Consider the following 12,354-nt stretch of genomic DNA (forward strand, 5'->3'; position numbering starts at 1 on the left):
ACAGCTACATCTGGGTCCTTTCGATAAAATCTTGCTAGTGTATGCAGTGGTGTCAGCGTTTGGATGCTGATTATGGGGTGGATCCCTGGATATGGCAGTCTCTACATGGTCCATCCTTTCATCTCAGCTCCAAACATTGTCTCTGTAACTCCTTCCATGGGTGTTTTGTTCCCAAATCTAAGGAGGGGCATAGTGTCCACACTTCAGTCTTCATTCTTCTTGAGTTTCATGTGTTTAGCAAATTATATCTTATATCTTGGGTATCCTAGGTTTGGGGCTAATATCCACTTATCAGTGAGTACATATTGTGTGAGTTTCTTTGTGAATGTGTTACCTCACTCAGGATGATGCCCTCCAGGTCCATCCATTTGGCTAGGAATTTCATAAATTCATTCTTTTTAATAGCTGAGTAGTACTCCATTGTGTAGATGTACCACATTTTCTGTATCTATTCCTCTGTTGAGGGGCATCTAGGTTCTTTCCAGCTTCTGGCTATTATAAATAAGGCTGCTATGAACATAGTGGAGCATGTGTCCTTCTTACCAGTTGGGGCATCTTCTGGATATATGCCCAGGAGAGGTATTGTGGGATCCTCCGGTAGTACTATGTCCAATTTTCTGAGGAACCGCCAGACTGATTTCCAGAGTGGTTGTACAAGCCTGCAATCCCACCAACAATGGAGGAGTGTTCCTCTTTCTCCACATCCACGCCAGCATCTGCAGTCACCTGAATTTTTGATCTTAGCCATTCTGACTGGTGTGAGGTGGAATTTCAGGGTTGTTTTGATTTGCATTTCCCTGATGATTAAGGATGTTGAACATTTTTTCAGGTGCTTCTCTGCCATTCGGTATTCCTCAGGTGAGAATTCTTTGTTCAGTTCTGAGCCCCATTTTTTAATGGGGTTATTTGATTTTCTGAAGTCCACCTTCTTGAGTTCTTTATATATGTTAGATATTAGTCCCCTATCTGATTTAGGATAGGTAAAGATCCTTTCTCACTCTGTTGGTGGTCTTTTTGTCTTATTGACGGTGTCTTTTGCCTTGCAGAAACTTTGGAGTTTCATTAGGTCCCATTTGTCAATTCTCGATCTTACAGCACAAGCCATTGCTGTTCTGTTCAGGAATTTTTCCCCTGTGCCCATATCTTCAAGGTTTTTCCCCACTTTCTCCTCTATAAGTTTCAGTGTCTCTGGTTTTATGTGAAGTTCCTTGATCCACTTAGATTTGACCTTAGTACAAGGAGATAAGTATGGGTCGATTCGCATTCTTCTACACGATAACAACCACTTGTGCCAGCACCAATTGTTGAAAATGCTGTCTTTCTTCCACTGGATGGTTTTAGCTCCCTTGTCGAAGATCAAGTGACCATAGGTGTGTGGGTTCATTTCTGGGTCTTCAATTCTATTCCATTGGTCTACTTGTCTGTCTCTATACCAGTACCATGCAGTTTTTATCACAATTGCTCTGTAGTAAAGCTTTAGGTCTGGCATGGTGATTCCGCCAGAAGTTCTTTTATCCTTGAGAAGACTTTTTGCTATCCTAGGTTTTTTGTTATTCCAGACAAATTTGCAAATTGCTCCTTCCAATTCGTTGAAGAATTGAGTTGGAATTTTGATGGGGATTGCATTGAATCTGTAGATTGCTTTTGGCAAGATAGCCATTTTTACAATGTTGATCCTGCCAATCCATGAGCATGGGAGATCTTTCCATCTTCTGAGATCTTCCTTAATTTCTTTCTTCAGAGATTTGAAGTTTTTATCATACAGATCTTTCACTTCCTTAGTTAGAGTCACGCCAAGAAATTTTATATTATTTGTGACTATTGAGAAGGGTGTTGTTTCCCTAATTTCTTTCTCAGCCTGTTTATTCTTTGTATAGAGAAAGGCCATTGACTTGTTTGAGTTTATTTTATATCCAGCTACTTCACCGAAGCTGTTTATCAGGTTTAGGAGTTCTCTGGTAGAATTTTTAGGGTCACTTATATATAATATCATATCATCTGCAAAAAGTGATATTTTGACTTCCTCTTTTCCAATTTGTATCCCCTTGATTTCCTTTTGTTGTCGAATTGCTCTGGCTAATACTTCAAGTACTATGTTGAAAAGGTAGGGAGAAAGTGGGCAGCCTTGTCTAGTCCCTGATTTTAGTGGGATTGCTTCCAGCTTCTCTCCATTTACTTTGATGTTGGCTACTGGTTTGCTGTATATTGCTTTTATCATGTTTAGGTATGGGCCTTGAATTCCTGATCTTTCCAAAACTTTTATCATGAATGGGTGTTGGATCTTGTCAAATGCTTTTTCTGCATCTAACAAGATGATCATGTGGTTTTTGTCTTTGAGTTTGTTTATATAATGGATTACATTGATGGATTTTCGTATATTAAACCATCCCTGCATCCCTGGAATAAAACCTACTTGGTCAGGATGGATGATTGCTTTAATATGTTCTTGGATTCGGTTAGCGAGAATTTTATTGAGGATTTTTGCATCGATATTCATAAGAGAAATTGGTCTGAAGTTCTCTATCTTTGTTGGGTCTTTCTGTGGTTTAGGTATCAGAGTAATAGTGGCTTCATAAAATGAGTTGGGTAGAGTACCTTCTACTTCTATTTTGTGAAATAGTTTGTGCAGAATTGGAATTAGATCTTCTTTGAAGGTCTGATAGAACTCTGCACTAAACCCATCTGGTCCTGGGCTTTTTTTGGTTGGGAGACTATTAATAACTGCTTCTATTTCTTTAGGTGATATGGGACTGTTTAGATGGTCAACTTGATCCTGATTCAACTTTGGTACCTGGTATCTGTCCAGAAATTTGTCCATTTCGTCCAGGTTTTCCAGTTTTGTTGAGTATAGCCTTTTGTAGAAGGATCTGATGGTGTTTTGGATTTCTTCAAGATCTGTTGTTATGTCTCCCTTTTCATTTCTGATTTTGTTAATTAGGATTTTGTCCCTGTGCCCTTTAGTGAGTCTAGCTAAGGGTTTATCTATCTTGTTGATTTTCTCAAAGAACCAACTCCTCGTTTGGTTAATTCTTTGAATAGTTCTTCTTGTTTCCACTTGGTTGATTTCACCCCTGAGTTTGATTATTTCCTGCCGTCTACTCCTCTTGGGTGAATTTGCTTCCTTTTTTTCTAGGGCTTTTAGATGTGTTGTCAAGCTGCTAGTATGTGCTGTCTCCCGTTTCTTCTTGGAGGCACTCAGAGCTATGAGTTTCCCTCTTAGAAATGCTTTCATTGTGTCCCATAGGTTTGGGTACGTTGTGGCTTCATTTTCATTAAACTCTAAAAAGTCTTTAATTTCTTTCTTTATTCCTTCCTTGACCAAGGTATCATTGCGAAGAGTGTTGTTCAGTTTCCACGTGAATGTTGGCTTTCCATTATTTATGTTGTTATTGAAGATCAGTCTTAGGCCATGGTGGTCTGATAGGATACATGGGACAATTTCAATATTTTTGTATCTATTGAGGCCTGTTTTGTGACCAATTATATGGTCAATTTTGGAGAAGGTCCCGTGAGGTGCTGAGAAGAAGGTATATCCTTTTGTTTTAGGATAAAATGTTCTGTAGATATCTGTCAGGTCCATTTGTTTCATAACTTCTGTTAGTTTCACTGTGTCCCTGTTTAGTTTCTGTTTCCACGATCTGTCCTTTGAAGAAAGTGGTGTGTTGAAGTCTCCCACTATTATTGTGTGAGGTGCAATGTATGCTTTGAGCTTTACTAAAGTGTCTCTAATGAATGTGGCTGCCCTTGCATTTGGTGCGTAGATATTCAGAATTGAGAGTTCCTCTTGGAGGATTTTACCTTTGATGAGTATGAAGTGTTCCTCCTTGTCTTTTTTGATAACTTTGGGTTGGAAGTCGATTTTATCCGATATTAAAATGGCTACTCCAGCTTGTTTCTTCAGTCCATTTGCTTGGAAAATTGTTTTCCAGCCTTTCACTCTGAGGTAGTGTCTGTCTTTTTCCCTGAGATGGGTTTCCTGTAAGCAGCAGAATATTTGGTCCTGTTTGTGTAGCCAGTCTGTTAGTCTATGTCTTTTTATTGGGGAATTGAGTCCATTGATATTAAGAGATATTAAGGAAAAGTAATTGTTGCTTCCTTTTATTTTTGTTGTTAAAGTTGGCATTCTGTTCTTATGGCTGTCTTCTTTTTGGTTTGTTGAATGATTACTTTCTTGGTTGTTCTAGGGTGTGATTTCCGTCCTTGTATTGCTTCTTTTCTGTTATTATCCTTTGAAGGGCTGGATTCGTGGAAAGATATTGTGTGAATTTGTTTTTGTCGTGGAGTACTTTGGTTTCTCCATCTATGGTAATTGAGAGTTTGGCCGGGTATAGTAGCCTGGGCTGGCATTTGTGTTCTCTTAGTGTCTGTATAACATCTGTCCAGGCTCTTCTGGCTTTCATAGTCTCTGGTGAAAAGTCTGGTGTAATTCTGATAGGCCTTCCTTTATATGTTACTTGACCTTTCTCCCTTACTGCTTTTAATATTCTATCTTTATTTAGTGCATTTGTTGTTCTGATTATTATGTGTCGGGAGGAATTTCTTTTCTGGTCCAGTCTATTTGGAGTTCTGTAGGCTTCTTGTATGATCATGGGCATCTCTTTTTTTATGTTTGGGAAGTTTTCTTCTATTATTTTGTTGAAGATATTAGCTGGCCCTTTAAGTTGAAAATCTTCATTCTCATTAATTCCTATTATCCGTAGGTTTGGTCTTCTCATTGTGTCCTGGATTTCCTGGATGTTTTGAGTTAGGATCCTTTTGCATTTTGTATTTTCTTTGACTGTTGTGTCGATGTTCTCTATGGAATCTTCTGCACCTGAGATTCTCTCTCAATTTCTTGTATTCTGTTGCTGATGCTCGCATCTATGGTTCCAGATCTCTTTCCTAGGGTTTCTATCTCCAGCGTTGCCTCGCTTTGAGTTTTCTTTATTGTGTCTACTTCCCCTTTTAGTTCTAGTATGGTTTTGTTCATTTCCATCACCTGTTTGGATGTGTTTTCCTGTTTTTCTTTAATGATTTCTACCTGTTTGGCTGTGTTTTCCTGCTTTTCTTTAAGGGCCTGTAACTCTTTAGCAGTGCTCTCCTGTAATTCTTTAAGTGACTTATGAAAGTCCTTCTTGATGTCCTCTATCATCATCATGAGAAATGTTTTTAAATCTGGGTCTAGATTTTCGGTTGTGTTGGGGTGCCCAGGACTAGGTGGGGTGGGAGTGCTGCTTTCTGATGATGGTGAGTGGTCTTGATTTCTGTTAGTAGGATTCTTACGTTTGCCTTTCGCCATCTGGTAATCTCTGAAGCTAGCTGTTTTAGTTGTCACTGTTAAGAGCTTGTTCTTCAGGTGACTCTGTTAGCCTCTATAAGCAGACCTGGAGGGTAGCACTCTCCTTAGTTTCACTGGGCAGAGTATTCTCTGCAGGCAAGCTCTCTTCTTGCAGGGCAGGTACCCAGATATCTGGTGTTCGAACCAGACTCCTGGCAGAAGTTGTGTTCCACTCACTTGAGGTCTTAGGATCCCTTGTGGAATCCTGTGTGGGCCCTTGCGGGTGTCAGGCGTCTCTGCTGGCAAGGTAGCCCGGGGCTCGAGTGGAGCGGAAGGGACTTGTGCCCCAGATCAGGCCCGGGTAGCCTGCTTCCCTATGTACCGCAGTCTCAGGTTCCGCTTGATTGGATTGGGGCAGGCGCTGTGTTCCACTCACCAGAGGTCTTAGGATCCCGTGGGGAGTCCCGTGTGGGCCCTTGCGTGTGTTGGGCAAGACTCTGCTGGCAAGGTAGCCCAGGGCTCGAGTCCTTCCTCTTCTTCTTCTTCTTCTTCTTCTTCTTCTTCTTCTTCTTCTTCTTCTTCTTCTTCTTCTTCTTCTTCTTCTTCTTCTTCGTCATTTTCTGTGTTGTCTCTTGAGTTTTTTTTTTTCTTTTTTTTATTAGATATTTTCTTTATTTACATTTCAAATGTTATCCCCTGGTTTCCCTTCTGAAAACCCCCTATCCCCTTCACTCTTCCCAGGTCACCAACCTACCCACTCCCACTTCCTGGCCCTGGCATTCCCCTATACTGGGGCATGTAACCTTCAAAGCACCAAAGGATTCTCCTCCCATTGATGACCAAGTAAGCCATCCTCTGCTACATACGCAACTAGAGCAATGAGTCCCACCATGTGTTTTCTTTGGTTGGTGGTTTAGTTCCAGGGAACTCTGGGGGTACTGGTTAGTTCATATTGTTATTCCTCCTGTGGGGTTGCAAACTCTTTTAGCTATATACAAAGAACTCAAGAAGTTAGGCTTCAGAAAACCAAACACCCCTATTAAAAATGGGGTATAGAGCTAAACAAAAAATTCTCAACTGAGGAATACCAAATGGCTGAGAAGCACCTAAAAAAATGTTCAAAATCCTTAGTCATCAGGGAAATGCAAATCAAAACAACCCTGAGATTTCACTGCACACCAGTCAGAATGGCTACGATCAAAAACTAAGTTGATAGCAGATGCTGGTGAGGATGTGGACAAAGAGGAACACTCCTCCATTGCTGGTGGGATTGCAAATTGGTACAACCACTCTGGAAATAAGTTTGGCGGTTCCTCAGAAAATTGGACATAGTACTACAGGAGGATCCAGCAATTCCAATACTGGGCATATAGCCAGAAGATGCTCCAACATGTAATAAGGACACATGTTCCACTATCTTCATAGCAGCCTTATTTATAATAGCCAGGAGCTAGAAAGAATTCAGATGTCCCTCAACAGAGGAATGGATACAGAAAATGTACATTTACACAATGGAGTACTACTCAGCTATTAAAAAACAATGAATTTATGAAATTCTTAGGCAAATGGATGGATCTGGAGGATATCATCCTGAGTGAGTTAACCCAATCACAAAAGAACACACAAGATATCCACTCACTGATAAGTGGATATTAGCCCAGGATCTCTGAATACCCAATTTACAATTCCAAAAACACATGAAACTCAAAAAGAAGGAAGACCAACGTGTGGATACTCTGATCCTTCTTAGAATGGGGAACAAGATACCCATGGAAGGAGTTACAGAGACAAACTGTGGAACAAAGACTGAAGGAATGACCATTCACAGACTGCCCCACCTGTGGTTCCATCCCATAAACATATTGTGGATGCCAACAAGAGCTTGCTGACAGGAGCCTGATAAAGCTGTCTTCTGAGAGGCTTTGCCAGTTCCTGACAAATACAGAAGTGGATGCTCACAGCCATCCATTGAACAGAGTAGTGGGTCCCCAATGAAGGAGGTAGAGAGAGTCTCTTGAGTTTTAAAACATGGCCCCAGTACCCAGTCCCTGGAGTGGAGGGAGTGTAGAGCAGCCAGCAGTGAGTAACAAGATATTTCCTTCAGAAAAGTTATGCGGTAGAGCAAAATCCTGCATGTGTTCTGTCAGCTGGTCAAGAATGCAATGAGGACATTCCAGTGTCCCGAGTTACCTGGGGCAGTACCTTCTGTGCAGTTAACCCCAAGTTCCTGGCAGTGATTGTGAAAGTCAGTGGCTGGGGTGCCTGTATGGTGCTTCCTCTTAATTAGACCTGCTGCATTGACACGGCCTGCCCAACAGTGTGTGGGCACACGGGACCTGTTCTGGACACTGACCGGTGTCCCCACAATGATGAAGTCATTGCCAGTGGATTAGAGGACTGCACTATTTTGGTGTGGCACATTCCAGAGAAAAGGCTGACCTCCCCTCTGACAGAGCCAGTAGTGTGCTTGAGGGGCATACCAAGCATGTGGGCATCATCACCTGGCACCCCACAGCCCAACATATGCTTCTCAGTACAGGTTGTGACAATGTGGCACGTGGGCACTGCAGAGGAGCTGTACTGCCTGGACAGCTTGCACCCTGACCTCAACTACAACGTGAACTGGAATCACAATGGCAGCCTCTTTTGCTCAGCTTGCAAGGACAAGAGCTTCCCAGTCATCGGTCTCAGGCGGTGAAACACGGTGGCAAAATGGGAGAAGGTTCATGAGGGGGCCTGGCCTATGAGGGCCATGCTTCTGGCTGATGGCAAGGTGTTCACCACTGCTTTCAGCTGCATGAGTGAACGGCAACTGGCCCTTTAGGACCCAGAAAACCTCGAGGAGCCCATGGCCCTTCAGGAGCTGGATTCAAGCAACGGGGCTCTACTGACCTTCTATGACCCAGACACTAGTCTGTGGCAAGGGCGATTCCAGCATCTGATACTTTGAGATCACAGATGAGTCCCCTGCTCCCCGCTCCTACATCCACCTACTGAATAAATTTACCAGCAAAGAACCCCAGAGGGGCTTGGAGGTCAGCAAGTGTAAAATTTCAAGGTTCTACAAACTGCATGAGCACAACTGTGAGCCCAAAGTCATCATGATTGTGCCAAGAAAGTCTGACCTCTTCCAGGATGATCTTTACCCTGACACAGCTGGACCTGAGGCTGGTCTTGAGGCAGAGGGTTGGTGAGCGGTCAGGATGCTAATCCAATCCTCATCTCTCTACAGGAAACCTATGTGCCCAGTAAACAACGGGACCTGAAGGTCAGCAGGCACAATGTATCTGAGAGGAGGCCTGCCAGTTACATCCACTCCAAACCCTCCACAGCTACTGCAGTTACAGATGTTCCCAGGGGCAACCCTGCTGGTACTGATGAAGCTGGGAAGCTGGAAGAGCTTCGGGTGCTTTTGGTGCTCGTCAAGGAACATGGGGAGTGTATCAGCTGCCTGGAGGAGCAGCTGGGCCGCATGGAGAATGGCGAATGGGACCTGCTCCCGACACTGCCTCCTTCTCCTCCAACCCATCCCCCCTAGCTTCTATGGAAGGTCATGGCCAGTCTGCCCCTCTTCACAGCCTGGAACCCAGGTTGGAAGCACCACATTGCTTTTGGAATATTTTTGTACCAAGGGCAAATTCCCAAGTACTTTAAGGGACCATCTCCTCAACCTGTCCAACCCACTGCCCCCTCACGAGAAAAAGCAGCAGAGATGGGTTCTAAATTTTCATTCCAAATAAAATGCTCTTTCTAAAAATTCCAAACAAATAAAAACCATGGCCCCCTTTGCTTTAGAAATCCTATGAGCATCTATCTGATAATCAAGATGGCAAAGGTGAGGGGCCCTTGTTTCTTCTCCATCCACAGTGAGGAAGTGTCAGTAAACTTCCCTTCTGAATATGCTGTAGCCTCAAAAGGAAAACCCCAGAAAGCACATCCAATGCCTTGGTTAGGAGAAGCCATATTGACTTAGGAAGGGTGATCACCCAGTGTTTTCCTCATTTATATATCATAAATGTGTGGATAAATCTGAGAAAATATAGTGGGAAGAATCAATTGGGATCACTACCAGGGTAGCTACGCTTATAAGCAATGATAAACTCTCTCCAAAGAACAAATTTCTCCAGCCAGCTTAGATGGCTGTGATCTCCAGGAAAGTGGGGAGACACCAAAAATTGTAAACAAATTTAAGAAAGAGAAAACATTTAGAGGGAAAATACAATAGGTACTCCAGCAAAATTTTTGTTCAACAATTACAGGAATTCTGCATGCAAGTGTTTTGAAAACTTGGGAGATCTAACCTAAGATAAATTTACTTTTGTTGTGCTCAGTGGGGAATATCTGTTATTGTCAAAAAAACTGTCTTCTGTTCTTTGTTTCACAGTAGCCCAGATGCACCACATGATAGAACTTATCTTTAATGCATCTAAAAAAAAATAAGAAATGAATTTGTGTTATCAGACAATAGTCACTTGTATTTAGCTCAGAATAAATGATCTCTCTTCCTCTTTGAAGTCAGAGTTGTTTGTATTGACAATTTTGGCACTCAATATGAGGGCCCACAAATAATCTATTTTCCATGTAATAAGTTTTTATTGTTTCAGAACTTTTTTGGTCTATGAGCCATCAGACACATTTATTTGGTTGCTGGTATTTGGCAGTTTTGCTTCCCATTCCCACAATATATAATCTGGCTTTTTTTATTTCCTTCTTTTCTCCTCCTCCTCCTCCTCCTCCTCCTCCTCCTGCTCCCCCCCCCCCCGTTCACCAAACAAGTCAATAAGACTATTAAAAACTTTGTCAAAACAGTGATGGGGAGGGATAGAGGGATTCAACAACAGTAAATTAATGATAAGTTAAATGCTATGTTGTGAACTGAATATAAATACTGAGCAGTCTAACTTGTCTCAATTCCCATCTCACTTCTGTGACTTTGTGTCTCCAATTTTTTCCTTCTTCTCCCTTATCTAGTAATTCCCAAGTAGAGGAAATACCTGAATCAAAAATTATAACCTCTTTTAAGATGCAGCATAGAGGGAGAAGATATGCTGATGGGATCACACTCCCTGGGCAAAAGCCAAGCTATGAAATTTGATAATGATCTGTCCATGGTCATAGAAAAGCCTTCAGCAATTGCTTAAAGGATTTCAGATTGCTTTACAGATCTACAAAACAGAAGTCTCTAACATTTCCTGATTCAAAATTCCCACTGTAAAGTTGATTCCTGTCTGTTGCTTAGGGTTTAAACATGTGGAAAGAGAATTAGCTTAGGTCTATATAACAAACTTCATCTTCTGTCCTTGGCTTTCCTTTAGGAAAACTTATCTAAGAGACATAACTTTCTAGTTTATTCCTGCTAAGAGTGGGGTCTAAATTAATGTAATTGTTTCTCTCTGCCATTTTGTGACTAAAATAGCATGTGTTAAAATACAATCTACTCTAAAAGTTTCTAAAAATAAACAAGTATCAAACTTTGGCAGTTACATTGTTGCACATTTTAAAATTTATTACTAATCTTGGCATGCCTAATTTAGAATAAGTGTATGCCTATGCACATAAATATCAATTTTATGGATACTTTTGAGTTTTTTTTACATGCTCAAAGTCTACAATAAACTCTTAAATGCCTGCATTTTTAGCTATGATTGTCTTAGGAGAGAAACTAGAATTATCTGTTTTATCAAAAGAAGCAGAAGTAGGAGTGAAGACAGAAATTCAGGATGCATAGGCCCTACACATTAGTGCTGTAATTTTCTTAATTGATTGACATGGGAGGGATAAGCCCAGTTGGAGTGGAGGCACCACTAGGCAGGTGGGCCTGGTTTATATAAGAAAGCTGAACATGAACCAGAGAGGAGTAAGCCAGGAATCAATGTTCCTTTATTGGCTTTTGCTTCAAGCTCCTGCCTTAAATTCCATCTACGATGGGATTCAAATAAGTCTTTTTTCTCTTTATCTTGCTTTGGGTCATGTTAATCACAGCAATAAATTGAAGACTATTACAGAACCTGGTACCAAGAACAAGAAATTTGGTCCGCTGGTACCTGTATTGAACCTGACCATGCATTTTAGGGGAGAGGATTTTGTAAACTTTGGAATGAAAAGGCCATGGAGGGTTTGGAGCTTAGTGGCCTGTTCTACGGGAGTTTGGTGGATGAGAACAGTAAAAGAAATGGAAATGATGAAGGTCTGGCTTGTGGAGTTTCAGAGGACAGAAGAGACTGCCAAAGCTTTTTGTATGATATTTTGGATGAAGAATGCATGGAAGTAAAAACCTTAGTTGTTATTGGGACAATTGATGCTGATTAGCTAAAACAGAAAAATCATCTCTGATTAATAAGATACCAGCATCAATGAGGCCAGTCAGACAAACATTTGCTCACAGCCTTCACACAGAAGCTGTGGTCTGAGGGATCCAAAGCTATAGCTCAAGCTGCCAGTAGAACTGGGCAGTGTTACAGAGTCCTTCATGGTGCTTATGAAGGGTCATAAAATGTGGGGGAGACATGGCACAACAGGGCAGAGTCAGAGTACTTGAAGGGAAGCCTTTGGTGAAGGAACAGTCTAAGTTACAGCAGAGATCACAAGATAATGGAGATTCCAGTACCACGCAAGGTCCACTAAGGATAGTAGTTGTGGCATGGAGCTAGCCTGCGCCTACAGGACAAGCTACATGTGCTGCAGAGGGCAGAACTAGAGAATGTCTTAGTCCATGCTTTGCCTTTTGAATGAGAATATTACAAATGAACCCCAGATGCTGGACACTCAACTACAGAAATTAATATATAGTGATAGACTTTAGGTTTCTCTTTGATTTAGTTTTAACTATGCCCTGGTTCTTTCTTTTTGAAGTAAGAATACATTTTTATAAATATAAAAGCCAACAGACCTTGAACTTTTAAACAAATCTTGAACTTTTTTTTATTATGTATTTTCCTCAATTACATTTCCAATGCTATCTCAAAAGTCCCCCACAACCCCTCCCCCAACTTCCGTACCCACCCATTCCCATTTTTTGGCCCTGGCGTTCCCCTGTACTGGGGCATATAAAGTTTGCCTGTCCAATGGGCCTCTCTTTCCAGTGATGGCCGACTAGG

General features: G+C 41.6%; 1 protein-coding gene and 1 pseudogene across 2 annotated transcripts in view; one reads left to right on the plus strand and one right to left on the minus strand.

The window, feature by feature from the left end:
* Positions 1–12,354, minus strand: part of Gabrg3 (gamma-aminobutyric acid (GABA) A receptor, subunit gamma 3) — a 670,753-nt gene that overhangs the window by 302,268 nt on the left and 356,131 nt on the right. The window lies entirely within an intron of this gene.
* Positions 7,289–8,804, plus strand: Gm18642 (predicted gene, 18642; annotated as a pseudogene).

This window comes from Mus musculus, chromosome 7, assembly GCF_000001635.26.
Source record: "Mus musculus strain C57BL/6J chromosome 7, GRCm38.p6 C57BL/6J".
Classification (NCBI taxonomy): domain Eukaryota; kingdom Metazoa; phylum Chordata; class Mammalia; order Rodentia; family Muridae; genus Mus; species Mus musculus.